Source organism: Erythrolamprus reginae, chromosome 3 (genome assembly GCF_031021105.1).
Source record: "Erythrolamprus reginae isolate rEryReg1 chromosome 3, rEryReg1.hap1, whole genome shotgun sequence".
Taxonomy (NCBI): Eukaryota; Metazoa; Chordata; class Lepidosauria; order Squamata; family Dipsadidae; genus Erythrolamprus; species Erythrolamprus reginae.
The window spans coordinates 51,023,510-51,035,390 of record NC_091952.1 but is presented as its reverse complement, the minus strand read 5'-3'; the positions used below and the strand labels follow the sequence as shown (position 1 = coordinate 51,035,390).

Below are 11,881 nucleotides of genomic sequence, written 5' to 3'. Positions count from 1 at the left end.
TGCTAATCCAGTCACTGTCTGCCTCACTCTCTCCCTCAGCTTCCTCTGAGAGCTCCCCTGGCCCAGGATATCCTGAGGGGCCTGGTTCATCCTCTTCAGAATCAGGTATGACCTGAGGTACCTTGTCTCTAAATTCCAAGGAACATTTGCAATATCGGCTATTGCCCCTGAATAAACCCGGGGGTGCAATGTGTAGAGTCATAATAATCAATTTATTTTATTTATTTATTTTTATTTTCTTTATTGAAGAAAGAACAACACCACAATAGATAGGTGTCTACATGTACAAATCACAAAAGAGGAATTTGAGCATGGGGCATAATAATCATATAACTTCTATACAAAAAGTGCAGGGAAGAGCGACAAAGGTGATTAGGGCACTGGAGGCTAAAACATATGAAGAGCGGTTGCAGGTCTGGGCATGGCTAGTTTGATAAAAAGAAGGACCAGGGGAGACATGATAGCAGTGTTCCAATATCTCAGGGGTTGCCACAAAGAAGGAGTCAACCTATTCTCCAAAGCACTTAAGGGTAGAACGAGAAGCAGTGGGTGGAAACTAAATAAGGAGAGAACTTAGAACTAAGGAGAAATTTCCTGACAGTTAATTGGACAGTTAATCCAGACAATTAATCAGTGGAACAATTTGCCTCCAGAAGTTACAAATGCTCCAACACTGGGAGTTTTTAAGCAGATGTTGGATAGCCATTTGTCTGAAGTAATGTAGGGTTTCCTGCCTAAATGGGGTTGGACTACAAGACCTCCAAGGTCCCATCCAACTCTGTTGTTGTTATAAATCGTATATAACTTCTATACAAATCGTATAGAAGTTATATGATGCGATGCGTACAAATAGGATCAGTCTATTTACAGGACCGCCTGCTACCCCATACTACCCAGCGGCCAATAAGGGCCCGCAGAGTTGGCCTACTCCAGATCCTGTCTGCCAAATAATGTTGGTTAGCAGGACAGTGGGGAAGGGTCTTCTCTGTGGCAGCTCTCTGACCCTTTGGAACAGGGGTGGGGAACGATGGCTCTTTTATGACTTGTGGACAGAATTCCTGAGCCAATCATGCTCAGTCCACTAATCATAAAAGAGCCATCGTCCCCCACCCCTGCTTTGGAACCAAATGCCTCCGGAGATCCGCACCATCCCTACCAGTAATGGGTTCCAGGTTATGCTATCTGGGGCGCTGTCACGGTAGGGAAATCCTGGCTGTGCATGCAGCTGCGCATCCCAATGCATACACATGTGCCCCTCATCAGATTTTGCTTCTGTGCATGCGCAGCAAGCGAAATCTCATGTGAGGATGTGCAGAAGCAAAAATATTGGTGAGAATTGTCGAAATCTCGCTTGCACGCGTGTCCTCACATGAGATTCCGCTTGCTGCACATGAGCAGAAGTCAAATCTCATGCCAAAGGGCTCGGACGCCCATGACGGCCTCGGCGGGCGCACTGGTAGCGCCAAAGACGAGTGCCCCTTCAGTGATCCCTACCCTACCAGCCTTCCAGAAAGACGTTAAGACCTGGCTTTTCTGGCAGGCCTGGGACCATGAATGACTGAGTGCATGTATGCTATTTTAAGGCTTATTGTTTGTTTCTATACTCTTACTTTGATATTGTAACTTTTTATACTTGTTTTAAAACATACATACATACAACATACATACTGACAGAGGTGAGATGCTAAGGTGGAACGCTGACGTGTGCTCGCCCCCATGGCTCTGAGTGCTAGCAGAGTCCAGCGCAATTACACTATTTCACCTGGGCAGGTAGCAAAATCGTGCATGGACAGGGCACACAATTTTGCTATCTGCCCAGGTGCAGTAGCGTAAATGTGCTGGACTCTGCTAGCACTCAGCCACGGGGGCGAGCACACGTCACTGTTCCACCTTAACAGCCCACCTATGCATACTGCATCATGGTATTCCCGAAAAGTGTTATAAAGAGAGGGTGGGGGGATTGTGTTTTACTTCTTCCTGAAAATTATGCAAACAAAAGTCTGTGATAACCAACCAAGTCAGAGTCCTCTTCAGTTTAGGGCAAGGGTCCCCAAACTTGGCAACTTTAAGACTTGTGGACTTCAACTCCCAAAATTCTCCAGCCAGCTATGGTAAGCTGGCTAGAGAATTCTGGGAGTTGAAGTCCACAAGTCTTAAAGTTGCCAAGTTTGAAGACCTCTGGTCTAGGGCAAGCCTATATAGCTTTTTCTGGATGAGAGGGGGTGTCAAGTCTTTTTCACTTCTTAAAGGTTAGGATACTATATTAACAAAGGTTCTCCTCCTCTTTCTGTGGCCTATTTCAATTGGTGTTGGGAAAATGGTCAAATCCGCATGCAATTTTTGTAGCACAATATGGGCTTTTCCCCTCCTGTTCAACATCTACATGAAACCAATGCTGGAGTTCATGCATTGAGATGAGGTTTGGTATCATTAGTATACAGTATTATTCAGTTGTGCATTTTGATATTGGACCATCCTTGACTTGCTGTCAATGTTCTGTTCCAGTGTCTAGAGAGGCTATGAAGATTTGATGCTGGGAAGCTTCCATCTCTATAGTCTTGGATAAGGCAGCATTATCCTTTGAAAATGGGCAATCTGGGAGTTACTTTGGATTCAAACTTCTGCTTGAGGTGGAGATAACAGCTTTTGCCAAGAGACTCTTCACATAGAGCTATCTAACCTGCTTGTTGTGCCTGTTCCTGATTTGGAAGACCCTCCAGATTATTATTCATGCCAAACCACTTCATGAATGGACTACAGCCATGATAGCAATCCTATGACACGTGGAGCCAAATTGGAGGGCACATGAGGCATTGCCCTGTGTCAGCCGTAAGGCTGAGGAAGTTTCCTTGAAGCCCCAGAGTGCAAAAAACCCCACCGAGTGGGCAAACCGGAAATTCAAAAAATGGACTTCCGGTTTGGCTGTTTTTTTCACCATCTTGGGCTTCAGTGAGGCCTGTATGCATGCAAGGGGATGGAGACGATTGTGCGCATGCGCTGGGCCAGTGCGGGGTGTATACATGTGTATGGGGGGGAGGAATGGGTGTGGCACATTAAACAAAAGAGATTAGCCATCACTGGACTACAGTATTGTGTTGTGCCCTATATAGGTGTACCTTTTACAGCCATTATGAAGCTACAGGTGGTCTAGAACAGTGATTTTCAACCTTTTTTGAGCCGCGGCACATTTTTTACATTAACGAAACCCTCGGGCACATTGAGCGGGGGGGGGGGGGGGAGGGGGGCGGCTAAAAAAAGTTTGGACAAACAAATTCTCTCTCTTCCTCCCGTTCGCTCTATTTCTTTCTCCCTCCTTTCTCTCCCATCCTTCCTCTTTCTTTCTCTCTCTCTCCATCCCTCTTTCTTTCTCTTCCTTCCTCTCTTTTTTGCTCTCTTTCTCTCTCCCTTCCTACGTCCCTCTATGTCTTTCTCTCTCTCTCCTTCCCTCCCTCTCTTTCTCTCTCTCTCTTGCTTTCTTTCTCTCTCTTTTTCTCTCTCTCTTTCTCTCTCTCTTTCTTTCTCTCCCTCTTGCTTTCTTTCTCTCTAGTTCTTTTTCTCTCTCGCTCGCTCTTTCTTTCTCTCTCTTACTTTCTTTCTCTCTCTTGCTTTCTTTCTCTCTTGCTTTCTCTCTCTCTGAGCTTCGCGGCACACCTGACCATGTCTCGCGGCACACTAGTGTGCCACGGCACACTGGTTGAAAAACACTGGTCTAGAATGCGGCAGCAAAATAGTAATTGGTAATTAGTTGTAATGCTACAGTTTTGATAATATAATTTTTCCCTCTCTTCTCCCCCCTCTCTGTGCATGTGTTTCCATTGTTTTCTAGGGTCAAATTGTTTTGGATTTACAGAATTGCTTTTGAGTTTGTTCTGTCAATATATAGCTCAGAGTTTTTTTGATGAGGTATTTGGGCAAAATGTTTTGTTTCAAGCTCAAAGTAGCAATTTGCATTCCATATTTGAACATTTTAAACAAACAAGCAAACAAACTCAGAGCCAGCTGATAGCAAAGCAGAACATCAGCTTCAACCATCATCTTTATTTCCACAAGGGCCAGTAGATTCTGCATGCAACCCAGTTCCCAGAAACAGAAGATAAATATTGTAGGTGACTAAAACTCAGGTTTTCTTTGGAAAATAAAAATAGACTGAACATCTTGGGAGGAAGACTGGGTCACAGGAAGTAGTTTCACTAGTTTGTGACCAGCCATTGATGCTCATGCTTATTGTTGGAAATTACTGAAGGGAATTTCCAGTTTAGTTTGTTTACAGCACATTCTCAATCATTCTCTCTATCCAGATCAGAGCAAGCACAGAAGCCACCGCAAAATATCTAACCTGATCTTTATTTATTAAACACTCAGCGAATGTCAAACAGAGTTAACTGGCAAAACCAGGATAATAAGCAAGAAAAACAAACAACAGGCAACAATTTACATTATCTGTGTACAGTATCTATATTTATCAAAAGGAACAGGGTTTTCCAGCAACACTGAAAATAACGCTGTGGATGTTAGCATGAAGAATCTCAAAGGGGACAGCCTTTGCTTATTCCAGCTTTAATCTTTTTATGTACATAACAGTAGTAGACAAAAGATGGTAAATAGGAAACTATTCTGAACCATAAAATAAACAATCTGATGAACGTGCCCAGCATTTAAGACAGTTATTCAACAAGGGTCCCTTGAGAGTGAGAAAAGCAGCATATAAATTCAATATATTTAAAAAAAAAATCAAAGGTACCCACTAACCCCCAAAATGTCAAGGGGGTGGGGAAGATAAAAAGATTCAGTGATGTTTACAGGGATACAGTATGTCAAGATTTACAAGATGGCAGGAATGGTACAATGACTTGTATATGTTTTTGCAGTTTCGAAGACTTTCTGGTCTCTCTCTTATTTTCTTTCACTTTCTGTTCATCTTTAAAGCTTGAGATTTCTGTATTACATACCTTCATGTTTCCTAACAATGCCATATATAATCCACCAGCCATCAAGCTCTTAGGCCTTACCTCCAAAGAAGAGGGTTGTATTTCTTGTTTACACAGTACATAATACATGAGGTGTTTTCAGGTTTAAGACGCAGTGGTGGGATTCACGCATGCACAGAAGCAAAATCTCTCTGGGATGCATGCAGTAATGGGCAGCCAAAATTTTGACTGACACACTATGGGTGTGGCTTATTTTGTGGGTGTGGCTTAATGGGCATGTGACTGGGTAGGAGTGGCTTGCCAGCCATGTGATCAGGTGGGAGTGGCTTGAATGATCATCATCGTTCAAGTGAACTTTTAAGTCCTTGACCTTACCAGTGTCGCTCGCTGGGGTGACAATTTGCTTTGTGTTTCCCGCGCTCTCCTTCCTGGGTCGCTCTTCCTCCCACCTCAAGCTGGGTAGCTAGGCGAACGGGTACTGCCAGAGGCATAAATGCTGCCAGTGCTGCTTCCACTCACACCTTCTGCTTGCACCTCAGGCGGGAGGTGGCCGCGTGAGGCTGGAGGGGAGCCAGGCACAAGAGAGGGAACCTCGTCCGAGGCCAGGAAGGAGGAAAGAGGAAAAAAGCAAGGAGTACAGACACAGCAGCAGCAGCAGCAGCAGCAGCAGCAGCAGGAGGGAAAGAAAGGAGAGCCAAGCCTAGACCACTAATCCAGGAAGTGACAGCCGCTGATCAGCTGCAGCTGTGCACATATCTTCATTTCCGCCAGTGGAACTGCGTTCCACCCCGTCCTGCCTGCTGCCCATCCCTGGATGAATGCGCGCGCATGCCAGAAATCTAAAGCTCTATCTATTTAAAGATAGATGATAGATAGATAGATAGATAGATAGATAGATAGATAGATAGATAGATAGATAGATATACATACATACTCTGTGAAAGTCTGGAGAATAGGGGAAAATATCAGCTCATTGGAGTTATAGGCCTCCATAGGAGGGAATGCAAGTGACAAAACGTATGTTCTATTGTGATGCAAGCATAAAAGAAGAGTATCATGATTTTACTAGGTGCCTTGGGGCATCATGGGCAGGAACACATCCTATAAAGCAAATCTTTTTATTTTGAGAAAAGGGTCCAGGAAATATAAATTAATTGGCATTGGTTCCTGGGATCATTCCAAAGTAGTGTTTTTCAGACTTGGCAACTTTAAGATGAATGGACTTCAACTCCCAGAAGTCTCCATTTAGACCCATGGAAATGATGTATGATGATGTAGTTCTCCAAATACCTATTTCACTAGGCATGTGGCTTGCAGAAGCAGGCCAGAATTTTTTTATTTTATTTTATTTGATTTGAATGCCGCCCCTCTCCGTAATGAGAATGAGAATTGATAATTTTATTAGTGAATCCACTCCCTGCAAATGTCATGTTAGCTGGGGAACTCTGGGAATTGGAGTCCACTGATTTTAAACTTGTCAGGATTGAGAAACACTAGGAACCCCGCAGTTAGAGAGGGACAATCATGCATTAATAGAGCAATATAAGATGAGGGAATAAAATATTTTTATAATTTTTTTATTGGACTTATATGCCGCCCCTCTCTGTGGACTCCGGGCGGCTTACAACATTTTGATAAAAAGATACAATCTATAAAATATTTCTAAGCCAATTAATACAATAGTTAATTTAAAAATTATCTTAAAAACTAAACATTTAAAACCAACCAGTCACATGCATACCGTCACATCGAATAATTGTTAAATATATTTAATAATATATTTATTAAATAATAAATAACTTATTAAAATATTTATCGGAAGGGAGATGGACACCAAATTTAATAGTTGAATAAAAATGAAGAAATAAAACAGCGGTTGTTGCGATTTTTAAGGCATGCAGTTGGCACTCGCATCCTTTGCAGGGCAGTATTCCCAGAGCAAAGGCGTTTACCGTATACAGTACAGTGGTACCTCGAGATACGAGTTTAATTCGTTCCGGACCTGGGCTCTTAAGTCGAGCAGCTCTTATCTCGAACGACTTTTCCCCATAGGAATTAATGTAAATAATTTTAATTGGTTCCAGCCCTCAAAAAACTCACAAAGTTAGTCTAAATTATGCAGAAAGACATGTTTTTAATGAAGAAATGTACATGTACATATAAATGAATAATGAAGTTTCTTTCACTTAACTTGTAAACTTTTTTAAACTTTTAAATTTACATATGTTCAACTTCTCTGCCACCCAATCCTGTAGGACAGAGGTCCCCAACCCTTTTTGCACCAGGGACCGGCTTTAAGCGATCAAGAGAGGAATGGGTGAATGAATGGACGGAGGGTGGGAAGGAAGGAAGGAAAGAGGGAAGGGACAGGAACAGAGGAAGGAAGCAAGGAAACTTATGAAATGGGAGAGTAAGAGAGGAATGAGGGAAGGGAGGGAGGGAGGGAAGAAGGTGGGAAGGAGAAAGAAAAGAAGAAATAGAGGAAGGGAAGGTAAAAGAGAGAAAGAAAAAGAGCAAGAAAGAAAGAAAGAAAGAAAGAAAGAAAGAAAGGGGGAAGGGACAGGAACAGAGGAAGGAAGCAAGGAAACTTATGAAAGGGGAGAGTAAGAGAGGAATGAGTGAAGGGAGGGAGGGAGGGAAGAAGGTGGGAAGGAGAAAGAAAAGAAGAAATAGAGGAAGGGAAGGTAAAAGAGAGAAAGAAAAAGAGCAAGAAAGAAAGCTGCAAGCACCCCCCCGAGCCCCCCAGGCCGGCTGCAACCTTTTAAAACACGCGCGCCGCTTCGCAGCTGTCTCCTGAAGCCGAATGCGGAAGTTAGCGTTTGGCTTCAGGAGACAGCTCCTTGGCGCTTGTATCTCGAATTTGGGCTTGTAAGTAGAACAAAAATATCTCTCCCCTCCCAGCTCTTATCTCGAGTTGCTCTTAAGTAGAGCAGCTCTTATGTCGGGGTTCCACTGTAGTACTGTATATAAACATGTTCTCCCTTTGACTGGGCAGCGACTCTTAATTTGAAATAACGCTCCTGAATAATCGTTTGGATTCAGAAGGGGTGGGGATTATAGCAGCTCTCCTACCGCTTGGATTTATCCACAATCGTTACTAGAAGTAGAATTTCCAGGCTGATTCATTAACTGGGATCCTTCAGTTGAACGCCGGTAAGTAGATGCGAATAATTACCTCTCTCTACATTTTTTCTGCATGGACTTGAGTCCAGAATAGAAATTAAATGTCGACCACCAGTCTGGCACCAGACTAAAAGTTTTCCACGCGTATATTTAATTGCGGCCTTGAAAAGAAACAGAAGGTGTATTTCAATAGTTTTCGAGATTTCTGCCCTTTAATAGCTCGATCGCGTTAGATAATCGTGGCATGGGAAAAGCATCAGGGGAAAGGCTAAAAAATCAGCAGTGTAGAAATCTCCCCAGCGACCATCAGAAAGATAAAAAATGAAAAATAAATTATAGGGGAGAAAATGGCCATGGGGTTTTTGTGTTGGAGGGATTCTCTTGCAAGGTTTCTTGCAAGCAGTTCCTCCAAGCGAGCAGGGATCTTGAGTACGTTTTCCTTGCGACTCCCCCTTAAAAGATCCCGGGATTGGGCAGAGGTTGGACCCGGCAAAGGCATTCCTTCTTCCAGGGTGATGCTCCTCCAGGAAGAAAGGAAGCCCAACCCAAGGTTAATGGTACCGTACACTGCAGCTTTACTGGTGTCGTTCTTCTTTTAATCGTTCTCCAAATAAATATAGATTTGTATATTTATTTATTTATATAAATAATTTATATATTTATATTTTGTAAATATATTTACTCTCTAATTCCAAGATGCAGGGGGTGGGGTGGGGAAAATAATCTATTCGAATCGAAGGGATTCATTCGTGTTTTTTTCTAGGGCGAATTATCTGTCAATTTGGCATATTATTCAACCGATATTCAGATAAAGTGCTTTGGATATTAAGGAGGTTTTTCCCCCCTAGCAGATATAATTTGATAGGGAGGTTTTTGCAACAGTATTTTAACAATTAATTAACATGAATGTAAATTACATGGGAATATTTTAAAATGTATGTCTTTTCTGTTATGTGGACATAAAGTAGTCTGGTAAAACCAAAGGTTAAAAGCATTTTAAAAATCTAAAGTAACCTGTTTTTTTAAATTGTCAATGCAGACTAAGGCAGTGTTTCCCAACCTTGGCAACTTGAAGATATTTGGACTTCAACTTCCAGAAGTCCAGATATCTTCAAGTTGCCAAGGTTGGGAAACACTGAACTAAGGAATAGTAGCAAAAATCTGCTGTGTTGTGATAAACTAAGTGTACCATATTCTCAAATTGCTTGATGCTGTGAAATCTGAGAAATAAATGAGAGAAGCAAAATGATAAATCAGGTTTCAGAGACCAAATTCAGGAAATTTGAAAGGAAACATTAAAAATGTCATTCATGGCACATTACTCTGCTTTCTGTCACCTAAACAGGGCTATGCCTCAGGTCCTGATTAACAGGTAAAGTGAAGGATTTAATTCTTAATGCGAGGGTGGACAACTATGGCAACTTTACAAATTGAGGACTTCAACTCCCAGAATTCCTGTCTCAGCATGGCTGTCTCTTGAATTCTGGGAGTTGACGTCCACAGGTCATAAAGCTGCCATAATTGCCTATCCCTGCCTCAGTGTCTTCTGCATTGATGAGATCAAGAATGTTGCACTGTATCATCCAAGTTATTAATTAAAAAATTGAGCAGGGCAGATACAACATCACATTTGGCGAATCTAGTTTTTACTCCACAAAATGACAGACTATTGCTATATAATGTTTTAATTATAGAACTGGAGTGGAAAATCAGCATTGGGGGGGGGGTTGTTTGTTAAAATACAAAGATTATTTTTCTTTTATTAGATGTGCTCAAGCAAAGGCCAGAGAATCATCTGTTTTTATAGAATCATTAAATTAAATGGTTGGAATGAATTTGGAGCTGATCTAGTCCCGCTATGCTAAGTAAAATATTTTCTGTCCAAAAGGAAATGCAGTATCACAGGTCACTGTAACATATGAATCAGCATCTAACGTACCACTTCTCTAATCATCAGTTGGATCCATTAGTTTCTTCCAGAAACAGATACGGGGGAGTGGATACAGTGAAATTTTGTATTTACTAATATTTTGAATTTGTTGTAGCTTTAAATTCCTTGGATTTATGTAAATCATGAATAATAAATAAACAGATAGTCTTCCATTGATATTCATGTAGTAGAATAGATATTCCCATTTCTTTTTCCATGACTTGTTAGATTTTTTGTTTAGCACAGAATTTTGCATATTCTAAAAATGAATCCTAAATTGGTGTTACCATATTACATTTGTAAATAGTGTCTGTAAAAGATTTTCTAGTACTGTACTGTACTATGGAGGATTTTGAAGCCCTTGCAGCTGCCACTTCAAACTTGGATTTCACAAGCTAGTTTGGCTGAGAAGATTAACACTTTGCAGTGATGGTTACATTAAAAACTGCAATAATTGATGATTTGTCCCAATAAATAGATTTAAGATATTCACTTAATTACCCACTTCCACTTCTCAAATAAAAACATTGTCTTGCTATTTTGTGATTTGGATTCTCTATAGGTTAATCTTTGAAGATCAAGTGGCAGCTAAATGCAACATCTCTCCTAATAAATTAATGTGGCAGAAGGGGGGAAAAACATGCTTTCCAAGTTATTTTCATCTGTTCTTCTGAAAAAGAGGAAGTAAATAATTTTTGACAATTAAAACTTCCTTGGTGAAAAAGTACTGTTCCTCAAACATTGCCTTCCAAATAAATATGAAGGATGCATTAAATGTCTGGAAATATGTTTGCAATGCTACAAGTTGCTTGAAGCAAAACAATTTTTCTCCAGATGTTGTTTTTTTTAAATTCACCTGTTCACCTCTGTTGCTATTTAAGTAATAATGCTGTTCGGGAAGAGTTGCTGGTTTGGTAGGGCTCCTCCTTTTAATTATATATCAACAGTATGGAAAATAGCAGAAGAACAAAGGGAATCAGCGTTTGTGCTTCTGTGGTTGCAGGGTGAGTACTGCTAGAAGGCTAGAAGAGCAGCCATTGTACAGTGGTCTGAATTGCTTATTTTTCTTTCTATATTTAGATGAGCTTTGCATTTCTATTTGTTTCTTTTTATATTTTTGCAGGGTTTCTTTTACTAGTTTTGTGTTTCTTTGTGTTACTAGCTAACAGTTTGTACTTTTTAGTTGTAATGTTTAATAAAATCATTGTAAAAAAATCTTAGTGCACCAAGAAAACTTTTTTCTAATATAAACAATTCCAGTCTCTAGAGCAGGGGCGTCAAACTGGTCCAAGGGCATGGGGTGAGGTATAATCAGTATGCAGATGATACCCAGTTATACATCTCCACCCTCTGTCCAGTCAACGAAGCAGTGGATGTGATGTGCCGGTGCCTGGAGGCTGTTGAGGTCTGGATGGGTGTCAACAGACTCAAACTCAACCCTGATAAGATGGAGTGGCTGTGGGTTTTGCCTCCCAAGGACAATTCCATCTGTCCGTCCATCACCCTGGGGGGGGAATCACTGACCTCCTCAGAGAGGGTCCGCAATTTGGGCATCCTCCTCGATCCACAGCTCACATTAGAGAAACATCTTTCAGCGAGGGGGGCGGCATACAAATCTAAATAATAAATAAATAAAATAAATATATTTGCCCTGGTTCGCCTGGTGCACCAGTTGCGGCCCTATTTGGACCGGGAGTCTCTGCTCACAGTCACTCATGCCCTCATCACCTCGAGGCTTGACTACTGTAACGCTCTCTACATGGGGCTACCTTTGAAGAGTGTTTGGAAACTTCATATTGTGCAGAATGCAGCTGCGAGAGCAATCATGGGCTTCCCTAAATATGTCCATGTTATACCAACACTCCGCAGTCTGCATTGGTTGCCGATCAGTTTCCGGTCA

The 11,881-nt window shown here is 41.5% G+C and overlaps 1 protein-coding gene across 2 annotated transcripts in view; it reads left to right on the top strand.

The window, feature by feature from the left end:
- Positions 1 to 36: 36 nt before the first annotated feature.
- The window catches only part of KCTD20 (potassium channel tetramerization domain containing 20), a 33,796-nt gene continuing 21,951 nt past the window's right edge, over positions 37 to 11,881 (top strand). Inside the window, exon 1 of one of the 2 annotated variants that reach the window (XM_070745272.1) lies at positions 37 to 105. The gene's annotated coding sequence lies outside the window, so the exon portion shown is untranslated. Of the gene's footprint in view, positions 106 to 7,968; positions 8,082 to 11,881 lie in introns of those variants that run through there. The other variant, XM_070745271.1, reaches the window with a different exon arrangement.